Below are 9,922 nucleotides of genomic sequence, written 5' to 3'. Positions count from 1 at the left end.
GAGAGGAATGAGTGCACCTTCAGTAAATCTGCTGGTGATACGAAGTTTGCTGGGAGTGTTGATCTGTTGGAGGATAGGAAAGCTCTGCAGAGGGATCTGGACAGGGTCGATGGGCTGTGGCCAATAGTAAACAGCAAGGCAAGGTACCAGGTCCTGCACTTGGGTCACAACAGCCCCATGCAACGCTACAGGCTTGAGGAAGAGTAGCTGGAAAACTGCTCAGTGGAAAAGGTCCTGGGAATGCTGATTGACACCACTGAACGTGAGGCAGTGTGTGCGAGACAGCCAAGAAGACCAACAGCATCCTGGCATATATCAGCAATAGTGTGGCCAGCAGGGCCAGGGCAGTGATCATCCCTCTGTACTGGGCACTGGTGAGGCCACGTCTTGAATCCTGTGTTCAGTTCTGGGCCCCTCACTACAAGAGAGACATTGAGCTGCTGGAGCGGATCCAGAGAAAACAAAGAAGCTGGCGAAGGGTCTGGAGCAAAAGTCCTATGAGGAATGGCTGAGGTATCTGATCTGGGGAAGAGAAGGCTCAGGGAGGACCTTATTGCTCTACAACTACCTGAAAGAAGGTTGTAGTGAGGTAGGGGTCAGTCTCCCAGTTAACAAGCAATAGGACAAGAGGTAACAGTCTCAGGATGTGCCAGAGGAGGCTTAGACTGGATATTAGGAAACAATTCTTCAGGGAAAGGGTGATCAGGTGTTAGAACAGGCTGCCCAGGGAAGTGTTGAAAAGAGTGTCCCTGGAAGTTAATAAAACATGTAGATGAGGCCCTTAGTGACATGGTTTAGACATGGCAGTCCTGGGTTAAAGATTGGACTTGATGTTCTGAAAGGTCTTTTCCAGCCTATGATTCTCAGCGGGGCCCACAGCCAGCATTCCCACTGGACTTATGCACATAGATGTGTGTTTGGGGCTTTTTTACTGTTAAAAATATCTTTAATGGGTCCCTAATGCTGGTGTTTAAAAAAAAAAACCAAACAACAAACAGCTGAAAATGGGACTTCTGTACACCTGCAGGACTCCAGTACTCACAAATCCCATCAAAATTAGTGCTGGTGATGGGTCTATTTTTAATGGCTATTTAAACAGCTGATTGGCTCTAGGGGTGTGTTACAGTGCTGAGGCGGTGTTTCCTAATCTCTGCAGGAGTGAAGCTGCAGTGGAGGAGCAGGGCCCTCTGGACAGTGCCTGGAGGAGGTGTTTAACCAGAGTAAAGCCACCCCATTTTAAAGTTCATTTAATACAACAGCACTGGAGACGTGTCATCCAGTATGAAACCAGGTGATGCAAACACAAAGGATGTCATTTGACTCCAAAAGATGTGCTCCTGTTCCCCGGTCCAGCACAAAAACTGTTCTGTAGTATCTCCTTTTGGGTCTACTCACTTGATCTTCCCAGTGGGAACTGGTAAATTGAATGGAGGGCACAGGGAAATGCTGTATTTCAGGCAAAGAATCAGAATAAGCAGCACCTTGCAGACATGTTGATCAGCTCAAACTAGTCATACAGGCATACTGCATGAGTAGCCCTTCCTTCCAGCCTTCATCTCTCCTTCCATCTTTGCATTTCTTCCAAAGTATGTTCTCTGCTTGGAAAGACCCACACAAATAAGGTAATTTTGAGCTCAGTGATGGGAGTAGCAAAAGTCCCGAAAATCACACAAGGAAGAAAACGTGGATTTTTAGGCTTTGGGGTATGATCCCTGAATCTTTAGCCAGGTGGTCAATGCTACACAGCATTGGTCCTCTCTGCAGTGGACTGTTGCAGTTCATGCTACACAGCACCCTGTTTTTCCTATAAGATCTTGTGTGGAGAGCATGAGACAAAATTGCTAATTATATGGTTGTATGAATAAGTAAATACCTAAACAATGTACAGTCCCTTGAATCTGATTTGCCACAGAAAACTTGAACCCTAATAAAGTCTGTGAGGAGCAGAGGGATGCTTGCTACAGGATCAGAGTCAGCAGTTCAAGACAGGACAAATTCAGAAGAGACAGAATTGGAGTAGCAGTTCCTGTTTGTGTGTCTGGTTGCCAATTAATGAAAATAATCCAATGAAAGTAGAGTTTAAAATGCTTTCACAGCTAAAAATTTAATTTAAAATTTATTGAGAGTCCAAGAGAACACTGATACAAGCAAGTTTAAATTAATGACTCTTCTAGAACAACAGAGAAGAAACATAGGTTAGAACAGGCTACCTTAACTTAAATACCTCACTACTTCCCAGACTCTCATTTTATAGTCCGCATCACTATATGGAGCCTGACTCTCAGACTCACTGACACACACACATGTAACTTGCATGTTTCCAATCCTGAGTCCCAGGTAGTAGAACTCTGTGCTAGATTAGATGTCTCATTGAATGACCAAGAAGCAACACTCCTTCCTCCCTGTTAAGAGGCGTATGGTGATCCATAGTTTTCCAGACCTGAATTCCAAAGTGTGCTATGCTGGAGCCTGACCAGGGAAGCCCAAGGATGCTGTCTTTGGTATAGATTGTGTGGTCAGCCTAGGAAGAACAGGCTACTGCAAATGCTTAACAACCAGGTGTTCAGTGCTTGGAACCAGTGGCCAAAACCCTGTAATCAGAAACCCAAGTTTCTGATTGCAACTCTGCCTGATTTTGTGTTTGTTTGTACCTTCTCTGCCTGTGAAGTAGAAAGAGCAATAGTGATAGTTACCTTTTTGGTGAAGCACACTGGAAATCTGTGGCTGTCACCAGTTTGCATATTGCACAAGCTAGAAAGTGGCTTCTTTCTTCAGGGTTGAGAGTGACGACCACAATTGCAGCCACACACAGATTTGTTAGTAAGCGGCCTCCAGCTGTGGAACAGATTCCTGACAGATTATTAGCCTCAGCTCAAGTATTTTAACTTTTCAAATATGTTGTTACTGACATGTATAATAATTAATAAAGTATAAAAGAAACCAATTTTCCAGACTAAGCACAGTTAATAAGCTTTGTTGTCTATAACTGAGCCTGAAAGTGTCTGATGAAGTTGAAGAATGTGTTGCATAGGCAACTATACAGTTGGATTATACAGTTGCTAGTTCAAGCCAACAGGATTCTTGCTACTGTAATGCTAAACTGTAGTGGGGTTTAGGGCTTTAAATAGGCAGCAAAACCAGCGTTGGAGTCTGTGTTCTTTTCAGTACTAAAGTTTTACACTGCCAGAGCAATATAAAGGACAGTTGTGCTGGTAAAAAGTCATCTTCCTCTCTGTGGGATGTTCTAGAGTGACTACAGCTTCCTCAGAGATACTCTGCTGAAACAGATGCAAGTGATGCACCCATTTTTCTCTGAGGACATTGGCCTAAACTGCAAAATCTAATCTTAATAGCATGTTCAGTGTTTATGCCATTAAAAAAGTTTTAATGTCCTAATAAACTCTTGTATATCTTTATTTCAGGTTTGATTTTCTCGCTGAAAAATCTTATTTGCAAAAGATCAATATCTGCAGCTTGGCCAGTCAGGAAGACCAGTTTGTCCCTGGCCACCTGAGCTACAAGAGCACATTAAAGCATTTTAAGAAATTATTATCTGTCAGTGGCAGGCTGTCTTGTCTGCCCTTGGCATGAGCTAATTCTAAATAGCATTTAAACATACCAAATGTTTAAATGAGCCCCTGTCTTGGACAAGTTAAGTAATCATCCAGTCTGCAGTTTGCATGTCAACACATCCAGCTTAATCACACTGAAGGCACCCTCATTTTCCTTGATCTTCCAAGCTCATCCTGTTCAGTAGAAGCATAGGCTTGCACATATTGTTAAACTTATACTATGTTTATTTTTTGCTCTTTGTTATTATTCCAGGTTTTAATGCAATGTCAATTGCTAGGATTAGTCTTGGTAGCCCTCTTAGTCGTGCTTTGCCTCCATAAGAGCTGACCTTAAGATAAGTCACCTGTTCAGTGTCAAGTACTTGGGAAAAAATATCATAAGCAAACCAGCAGGAACACATGGTTTTTCTAGTGAAGTGCCATTATTACTGAAATCACCAGTCTGCTTCATGACTGCATTTCTGAGGCATGACTGATCACCAAAGGAGATCTCTTGTATTCATGTACCTTGTTTTGCAACCAGTCAGAGGGTGTGATCTTCATCAACAGATTCTGTCTCTGGAACTTGAGCAAGCTGGCTTAAATGTGGATCTGGTTGACAAAAGGTAAGACCATATAAGACTACCTTGTGGCCTCTAGAGTCATTAGGAGACACTATGGAGATGTGGGGAGGCACAGAACAAAGGTCCCATTTGCTGATGAATGCATGTAGGATCAGTGGTATTTATGTGCAAGAGCTTTCACGGGGACACTTGAGTACTTCAAATAATTTATAACTTGATGGTTGGGGCTGGCTCTTGGGACATGGCAGGTGTGGTATCAGGAGGAATTTGAACATTAGTTTCCCATATCCCAGTAGCCCAATAATTAGCTAGGGACAGCACCACTCTTGTGAAGGCAGGAAAAAATTGTTAATGTCAAAAGTTCTAGGGAACATAAGTTTAGAAGGGTTATCCTAAAACAACAGGCACCAATCTACAGTCAAGTCTGTGAGATCTGGGAGTTCTCAGCTCTTCTCCTCCCAGCCAAGGCAGTGCAAAGACAGTCTGTGTTCTGATCTTGGGGAGTCACAGCCCCGGGCCTGTGTCCTCCTGCATGGTGCAGCCCCTGTGCTTTACCTTGTTGCATAGTCCTCCAGGTGCACAGTCCTCAACCAAGAGTAATTTGGGAGCTATTTATGTCTGACTGTTTCTGGTGAAAATCAAGACTGGCTATTTGAAAGGTTCAATTTTTAAAATGAGTGTATTTTAATCAGTTATAGCAACCGCCACCAAGGATAGCCTTGCAAATATGAGGCGTTGGGTAAATATAGAAAGTTTTATGACACAGCTTTCAGCCTCACTGCAAGGAAGAGGCTGAAGTGTGTAAGAAAGATGTTTTCGACATTTAATATAAGGCTTTAATATCTCCTCAAGTATAAATGATGGTCATCAACCAACTTCTCTATTCGGCTCATCCTAAGAGCAGTTGATGTTTTGGGACTGCATTGACCATCAACCATTCATCAAACCAGCCATGATAGATCAAACCATGAGAAGCACCATGGCTTATCCTCAGGAATTTCTTAATATAAAAAGGGAGAATGATTTTACATCTTCTTCCTATCTATTTAACTTAAATGAAAGCGAGTTAATGAGAAGTCTGTTCACAATCTCACAAGTAGGATATTTAGTTATGAAGCACAGTTAAGTGAAGACATCACTGCTGCTACTGCAATCAGTGTTTGATAAATGGCAATATTGATGGTGTGAGTTTTATACTTAAAAAAAATAAAAAAGTAATTGTTTTTTAATGTGTTTGTTCAAAAAAGCATCAGGATGTGTTTTTTTCAGCTGATGTTGCTCTAAATTGTAAAATCTACAACAGATCTTAAAATGATGAAATTAATTCGGTGATGACCAAGCCAAACAAAGATGTGGTTTTCAAATGTGAACCAAGTATTATCACAAAAAGTCGATATTTTAGTAGTCCAGGATACCATCTTGGAGCATGTATCCTACTGACATGGTTCTGTTCTCAGTCACTTTGTAAAGATTGTGGATATCCCAGACCAGCTGTATTAAACATTCTTCCTCTTGCAATCTAACATTATAAATTCTTATTGAATACAATCTTTTTTGACTATTTAGAGCCAAACCTTTCAATTTCTTAGGCTGTCAGCTCTTGTTCCAGGGCACTACTAAGTCCTCTATTCATCATCAGGCCCTGCTCATAAGAATCTTAAAGAATCACAACTAATTCTTTTTTTAGCATGGACACCCCAGCCCTGCATTTGGAAGCATCACACAATTTAAGCACGTTTCCTCAGCAACACTGTCTATTTTAAGTTGGATCCCCAGAAAAGGAGGCTGCCATCCATCCACCCACTTTCAATTCCCTCTAGACATTCTGTCCTTTTATTTTTGGCATCATAAAACTAGTAGGCTTTCCCCAGTTTGAAAAAAGCATCAGAGCAGCTAACATGTGCTTTGTTGAGACATTCTTATTTCTTAATTTACACACAGCTTCCTTGAACACTCATTTCATTAAGGAAATCCTGTCACTGAGCAGCAGTGACTCGTCAATTCAGCCAATGCAAAGAGGGCAGATTATTTCGTTCTCCAGGAATGATAACAGCAGTGCACTGGGACTCATTCTATTGGATAACTCATGGTGCTATATTAGGCCTAGCACTGTTGTTAAATGCACTCCTATGACAGAAGTTATTGGGTCATATCAGCTTCTGCTTCTCAGTGTTATTGTTGGAGTTAGGATAGGGAAAATTAATTTTGGCTACGTTTTCTTCAAACAGAAGGTGGGGAGCTCTGCTTGATTGCTTCTTTCTGTGTTTTATTGTCACACTGGAGTCAGTATGAGGTTAACCTTAAGCCACCGCACACAAGTTTCACCTTATCCAACTCCTTCTTCCCCCAGGAAAAATCCTTTTTCTTCATCAGCATTTTACAGCTGGGTAAGAGAATCATAGAATCATAGAATAGTTAGGGTTGGAAAGGACCTTAAGATCATCAAGTTCCAACCCCCTTGCCATGAGCAGGGGCACCTCACACTAAACCATATCACCCAAGGCTTCATCCAACCTGGCCTTGAACACTGCCAGGGATGGAGCATTCACAACCTCCCTGGGCAACCCATTCCAGTGCCTCACCACCCTCACAGTAAAGAATTTATTCCTTATGTCCAATCTAAACCTCTGCTATTTAAGTTTCAACCCGTTACCCCTTGTCCTGTCACTACAGTCCCTAATGAATAGTCCCTCACCAGCATCCCTATAAGCCCCCTTCAGATACTGGAAGGCTGCTATGAGGTCTCCATGCAGCCTTCTCTTCTCCAGGCTGAACAGCCTCAACTTTCTCAGCCTATTTTCATATGGGAGGTGCTCCAGTTCTCTGATCATCCTCATGGCCCTCCTCTGGACTTGTTCCAACAGCTCCATGTCCTTTTTATGTTGAGAACACCAGAACTGCACACAGTACTCCAAGTGAGGTCTCACAAGAGCAGAGTAGAGGGGCAGGATCACCTCCTTTGACCTGCTGGTCACGCTTCTTTTGATGCAGCATGTTATTGATTACATGGTGAAAATAAAGCTGCTTTAAAAATGCTTGTTAATGGTAGTTTGCTACTGAAGTTACTTCAGCACTGCTTTCAGAGCTGCAGGGAAGATCATGGAGTGTAGTAGCATCATTGTTATGTGCCAAAATCTCAGCAAATGACTAGAACCTGTCAAGCTCACTGTAAAGTGGATGGGTCATTTCTTTTTAACGTAAAACCAGCAGAAATTGTATATGCAGATATGTTTCTCAGGTAGAACAGAGAACATTAAAAAAATAAATTTGATATCTTGTATTTTGGAAATATATCCAATATATTCTTTATAATTTGTTTTTGAAATTTAGCTATGCACCATGAATCTTTAATATAGTCTTTATTGTATTTTATAATGCTGTACTCATATATCTTACTGCATTTCACCATAAATAGATTGGTTTTTAATTTTACACCCCTCCTCACTCTTCCATGAAACACTATCTTCTTTATGCACTGTATTGCTGGCCAGGAATATGATACCTATGTCAACAGAAAGAAAACAGAACATTTTAATTGCATGCAGTTAATTCCCCTGTCTCAAGATTATTCAACTAAATAAGCACAACATAATCTCCAGTTTCACATGACTTCATGAGAGTCAGATAACTGCAGTCATCTCAAATCTCTGAGGTTAGTGGTGATAAACCAAACAGGATTCACCCGTTACTGCGCCATATCATTTTATGTTAACAATTGATGAGATGCAGTCTCCCTCTGTCATCTCTGCTAGTACCTCTCCCCAGTAAGATGTACTTAGAAGAAAGTGGTTGCCTGTTTTCTCTCTGACTTTGGGCTTTTCCTCCTTCTTTAGCAATTAAGTTTTTTTTTTTTTTTTTTTTTTTTTTTTTTTTTTTTTTTTTTTTCAGGTAAAAGCCCTAAGTACTCTGCCTGTTTTTAAGAGTGGTATCTTACAGCAGAAAAGTCTGTCTTCTCCACTTACATGCAGACAAGAGTGCTGGAGAGGCTCCAGCCTCTGTTTCCCATAGCAGGGCTGAGATAAGCAGGTACTGTGTTTGACAGAGTATGAAGGATACCTTGCTCCTCTGCTGAGTATCCTTAGTTTTCTCTTTGGAGAGTCACTCCAAGAAACCTAGCTCTCCTCTCTTTGTCATTATTTCCCTTGAGTCATGCTTATTCTCTCTCAAATATCTCCCCTTCTTTTTTGACTTTAGAGTAATTATTTTGGAGCCTTCAGAACAAGCAAAAGTGCAGCAGTTACCATTTAAGACAGACAGATGTATTCTCAAGAAGTGTTACTGTAAAACAGAAAAGAAAGCTCACCTATAAGGTGAGCATTTCATGTACAATGTTGCTAACGTTGAGGGACATCCAGATGCATAACTATCATAGGGAAAAACTGCTCTAGCTTAAACCAAATCAGGTTTGAAGAGATTTCTTGATTTATTAATAGCACATGATTAATCAGAAATCGGTGAATAATGATATATTGATAATAGTGACAGTGATAGTGATAATGATAATGGTAATAATATGTTCAAGATCAGTATCAACAGATAAAGCACAAGACTAGACACTCAAAAACTCTTACTGAACTTCTATAAGTTTTTGAATACCTCTCTATAATTCCCCAAAGTTCAAATCCTGCACATGCAGTGACAGATATGTTTGCTCTTGTTCTGTGTGACCTCTCACTTTTGCCCTGCACCCACTGGGTCACCCTTGCTGGGTGCTGTCCCCCAGGCCACATGGATGCTGCACTCGGTGCTGGACAGGGTCTGTGGTGTGGTGAAGCCACATAAGCACTGCAAACCCCACTCTGTTCCCATCACTAGGGCACTACCCTCTGTTAGTGCATCTTTCGCGCTTCTTTTCAAGCTCACTCATTTGTTTCAGAAGACTCTAATTCCCTGGTTACTGTTAAACCCCACTGATGGTCATCTTCCTCCTCAGGAACACCAGTTTGGGCATGCTGTTCACACTGGAATTCCTGTTTTACCAGGCTATTTTGCCAAAGGTGGTCCACAAGAGCAATCACACACATAATGTTTTGCCAGCAGGAAAGAAGAGAAAGTAAATGTAGACAGGGGACTAGGAGCTTCAAAATGACTGTATTCCTGCTGCCACACTTATCATTCTCCCTCATTTGTGTTGTCTGGCCACTGTGTCATATTAAAGGAACTTATTTCCTAAACATTTATGTCTAACACTGGGTCTGGATCTTTGACTGGAAATGTTGGTCCCTGTTGGGCTCAGCAGGGGCTAAGCAACATGCAGGCCCCAGAGCAGAAACCAAGTGAGCAGAAGGGCTCATTCCATGGAGTCCTTCCTTGAGCAGGGAGACCTCTCTCAGTTCAGGGTTTGGCCTCCATGGAACAGCTAAACTTGAAAAGATAATGTGTAAATAGAGTGCTAATAGAGCCAAATTCTGTAAGAATTCTGTCCTTAATTCTATGCCTATAACAAAAGCCACTCTGCTTCTGCAAACAGACCTTTGGGAAAGGACAACAATTAAAAAAACAAACCAAAACCAAAACTTGCATTCAAATTTATTGGAGGAGGAGATTAAAAGCTTTGCAAAAGACATTCTGCTGTGAAATGGAGAGTCCCCTCTGAAGGAAAGCCTGGTGGTTTTTTTTGCCAGTTGCTTTTCTGGCCATCTGCTTACAAGCAGACCAGGCAGATCTTTTCCAATTTGCCTTAGGAAGGGACATATATGTGCTGCACGAAGGGCTCTGGGATTCAGGTGTAGAGAGAAATAGCTACTGAGGCTGAGATGCACTTCTCAGTAGAGGCTATGTGGGAGG

This window comes from Melopsittacus undulatus, chromosome 2 (assembly GCF_012275295.1).
Source record: "Melopsittacus undulatus isolate bMelUnd1 chromosome 2, bMelUnd1.mat.Z, whole genome shotgun sequence".
In the NCBI taxonomy this organism is placed as follows: Eukaryota; Metazoa; Chordata; class Aves; order Psittaciformes; family Psittaculidae; genus Melopsittacus; species Melopsittacus undulatus.
This window is presented reverse-complemented; position numbering follows the sequence as displayed.